This window comes from Gekko japonicus, unplaced genomic scaffold (assembly GCF_001447785.1).
Source record: "Gekko japonicus isolate JY-2015 unplaced genomic scaffold, Gekko_japonicus_V1.1 scaffold263, whole genome shotgun sequence".
NCBI classification, from domain to species: domain Eukaryota; kingdom Metazoa; phylum Chordata; class Lepidosauria; order Squamata; family Gekkonidae; genus Gekko; species Gekko japonicus.
In genome coordinates this window covers 7,464-11,986 of record NW_015161957.1, presented here as the reverse complement: position 1 = coordinate 11,986, position 4,523 = coordinate 7,464, and positions in this window count along the sequence as shown.

Below are 4,523 nucleotides of genomic sequence, written 5' to 3'. Positions count from 1 at the left end.
GTATAAAAGAACTCTACCAATTAGTTCCCTAGCTGAGGGGACATAAACAACAACCATCGGTGCAGATTTTATTGTTGTAGTGGATCAGTTATCACAGCAAAAAATCTATGATAGAGGATGATTTTGAGGGAAAGTGTAAAGACACCCCTTGCACCATTTGTGTTGCTTTTCGGAGACAGCATTAAAGTGGGGTGATGGATATATGTTATAAAGTGTCTAAAATTATTAAAATGTATTTTCTTCACTAGAAAATTGGAGACGTGTTATGATGGTTCCACCATATTTAAGAAAAAATCATATCTTCTGCTAATGTTCATTAGTAACATTTTTTTAAAATTCCACTTATAAGATTATATTTTACCTCATCCTTCACTCATTATGGTATCTGTGGACACCCCTTTGAGATGGGTGAGGCTGAAAGAGAATGACTGCTCCATACTCACCAAGTGAGCTTCAAGGCAGAATGTGGATTTGAATTCAGCTCTCCCTAGTACTAGTCAGATGGTCTAACACTTGCGTCTTGGTGATCAGTGTGTGTGTGTTAGAAATATGTTTATTCGCTGTCAGAAATATGAATTATAACTGATAGTTATGAAACAGTGTGCAGATTGATTTTATCAGAGTTTTCTTTTTAAGTACAGTTGAGAGTTCAGTTTTTCCAAAGGGCTCCCTTGTGCAGCAAAGCATTTGCTTACCCTGTTCACCTGGGAAATTTGCCTCTCTCCCATTTACTCATTGGACTTAAGAGACTGTAAATTACCACTGGGTCATTAAATTAACAGCTGGTCCCCTAATAAAATGGTTAGCTTGGAGCAAACTTAGCTCTTATGGAATGTGAAAGATATTCAAAGGATGATGAAATGAGGAGGAAAAAAATTCTGGCCATGATTCAAAGATTGAAGCTTTTCTTTAGAGCACAATGAAGATGTCTTAAATGCAATAAAAAGGAACTTTTATATAGGAATTCTTCTGAATTTCTCACCCCTGCATTTTAACCCCATTTCAAATCAAATTCTCTACAGTGGAAATCAAACCCAGGACTCTTTATTTTTGTACCATTTTCTGTGTTCCTGTTGAATTATTCCCATAAAAATGAATATATTTTTTCAGTGATATCTGTACATCAATAAATCACAATTATAAATTATAAGTGAGGGACCCACAAGAACTTGCAGGGGGAATCTCATTCCCCTGCCCACTTTCCATTCCCTGAAAGCCCCCATAGCTACTTCCTTTTCCAGCTCTCTTCTTTCGTTCTCACCCACCAGCCAACCCATCTTTATCTGACTCCTGTCTTTAGCTTTCTCTCATACTGTACACCCAACAGCCTCTGCCTGGCAAAACAATGACCCTATTGTGCAATATTAGCCACCAGACTGAAATGTACAGTACTGACCACTTGGCCAGGCTCAGTTGCGTGGCATAGGCTGCCAGGTAACACCCAGTTGCACTGTGGAGAACAAACAAGTACTCACAGGCTGTACCTCACTTTCTCCTGAATACCCTTCACATACTATTTCCACTTTCACGTCTCCTGGCAACCTCCATCTTCTCACCTTTCCTTGCTTCCTTGTCTGCTACCCCCCAATCTACAGCTATATATTTTTTTATTTATTTACTTTATTTATTTATTTATACATCTAGCTCCTATTTTCTTTTGGGTCCCCACTGTAAAGTACTGGTTTTGCCGCATGGAGGACTCGGACAATGGCATGTGTTCACACATGTTTATTGTACTTCACACAGGAACTACTGAATGGCCCTGCAAGGCTAACTATATACACACTCACAGTCCCATTGGGGGATTTGAATTTCCCACCAAAGTTGCCATTGGGGAATCATGGGGGAACTAAGATCCTAAGTTCCTATTGTTTATAGGAGCTAAGCTCCTGACTGTAGCCGCAGACCCCTGGTGGTGGTCCGCATACATAACACCCACCCAAAGCAGTTTATATAATTCTCATTGCCTTCATTTTATCATCACAACAACCATGCGAGGTAGAGTGAGTGGGGCTGCCAGGTCCCTCGTCACTCTGGAGGGGGGATTTGGAGTGTGTTCCAGGGATTGGCAGGGATGTTCCAAAGCCCCACCCCCAAAGCAACGACCCACCTGGCCACCCTTCTCCCTCCATCCTGCCTGATTTAAAGGGCTTCAGCTAATCGGCAGGGACCACATGGTGGGGCCCGTGGCTCACGGGGCTGGGCAAAATCAGCCCTGTGGACTGCGGCCCCCACCCTGCTTGCAAAAAGACCATTTAAAGGGTCTTTTTTGTGAGCCGAGCATGTGGCCCACAATCACCCCTCTCCCTCCGTCCTGCTAGATTTAAACGGCTCTCCAGCTAGTTGGTGGGTCCCAGCTGAAGCCCTTCAAATTGGGCAGGAGGGGAGAGAGGGGGTGGTCAGGTGGATAGTTGCTCTTGGGGGGGGGGCTTGGGGGCAGGGCTTACCCCACCGGCCAGCTGGCCGGGGGTGGATTAAAGCCCCCAGAAGCAAGGGAACTCCCACCCAGATCTGGGGGCTGGCAACCCTAAGAATGAGTGACTGGCCCAAAGTCACTCATGCATGACAAAGTGGAAATTCAAACCTGAGTTTTCCAGAACTTAATCAGATAATCGTACCATTACACTGCACTGGCATTTGTGTGGTGGCTGCTGTTGAATAGTAGTGAGTCGCAAGGGGGTCATCGCTGTCGGCAGAGTTCAGAAATAATCCAATCCACGCTTTGCAGTTTGCTTTCACTGAACTTACTGCAACAGGAATTTTCAAAAAGACAATAACTGACTAAGGTAAAAGTTCCCTTGCTTGAAAGCCAGTCGAGTCCGACTCTAGGGTTGTGGTGCTCATCTCCATTTCAAAGCCGAAGAGACAGCGCTGTCCGAAGACGTTTCCGTGGTCATGTGGCCGGCATGACTAAACACCAAGGCGCACAGAACGCTGTTACCTTCCCTCCAAAGTGGTACCTATTTATCTACTTGCAATTTCTTGCTTTCGAACTGCTAGGTTGGCAGGAGCTGGAACTAGAGATGGGAGCTCACTCCATCATTTATTTATTTATTTATTTATTTATTTATTATTTACATTTATATCCCGCCCTCCCCGGAGGCTCAGGGCGGCACCCGGGTCTCAAACTGCTGAACTACTGACCTTCCACAGCCTGCAGTTCAGCGTCTTAACCACTTGAGCCACCGCAGCTCCTAATAACTGACTACAGGCCATCAATAGAACAGAGAGGTCTACAGAGCACAAGCACTAACACACAGCAGAAAAAGAGAAACAATAAAAGGTAGGTTGAACTGCAAGAGAAAATATTCAATAAACCCTAAACACTAGGGAGTGTTCCACATCTCCCCCTAGGGTACAGGTGGACTGAACTACTCTTTCTGCATTATTTAAAGTAACTAGACTCTTAGCAGGCTGTAACTTCTCCAACAATCACTGGGGCTTGGTGGGTCCCATGCCGCTTCATACTGATAGGCCTTGTCATTGTTTTATTAATAAAGGGGCCTTTAGTTTCAGATCCCACAGGGATTGAGATAGCTCTGCGTATGGCCAATGGGGAGCTCTGAAATATTTTAAAGGTTGGTTTGGGCCACTAATTGCCTCACCCCCTGTACAGAGGCGATGGCATTCACCTTTCTGAGAAGGGAAACAACGTTTTCCTTCAGGATTTGCGGCAATGGCTTAATCTAGTTTTAGGTATTTGAGTGGGCGCAGGGGCCTAAGCAGTGGCTTGGCTCTTGCGGTGGCAGAATTAGATTTAAATAAAGTTCAGCGGCTACGTAAGCACCAATTAATAACCCCTGGGGGGGTTAGAGGGGTCTGCGGGATCAACCCTGCGGCCGTGCAGCCAGGGATGAGGCTTGCAGACTGCCTATGGGGATGGCCACGACAGAGACACAGTGCTAGCCGTGCGGTGGTGTTTGAGGGCTCCTGAAGACGCATTCCAATCATTGGCTCGGCTGGGTTTGCAAGCAACTCACAGTTGGCTCCAACCCAGGGCCTTGGTGTCTTGCCTTTTATACGGTTACGGATGGGGTCAAAGCGACACCAGGCCTTGACCGAGCCACTGTTTTATGTTTGCCCTTGCCGTTACTTTAATATGTTAATAAAGTGGCCTTATTTTATCCAACCTTGGTTGACTGACTCTTTCTTCCGTCTGAGGGGGCCATCATTGGGGCTTGGTGGGTCACATAAGTCATATGGTAGTGAGCAATGCACCCTCTAAGCTGTGGAGTCTTGGTTGGTTGCTGTCAGGCTTGGACCCAATGACTCTTGTCTCCAGGGTAAGTGAGAGGGGAGCAGAAGTGGACTGGGAGGCCAAAGGAGCCTGGAAAGGGCCCTTTCCCTGCATTTTACTGGCAGAAACTGAGGGCTGAAGTTTGACAGTATGTTGTGGTTGTCTAACAACTCCCATGATGGCAACTGAGAGCTATTGTTACTTAAAGGTACAAATGTTGCTTCTATTAATCTGAAAACCAATGCTGCTGCTACTGCTGCTATTATTATTATTATTATTATTATTA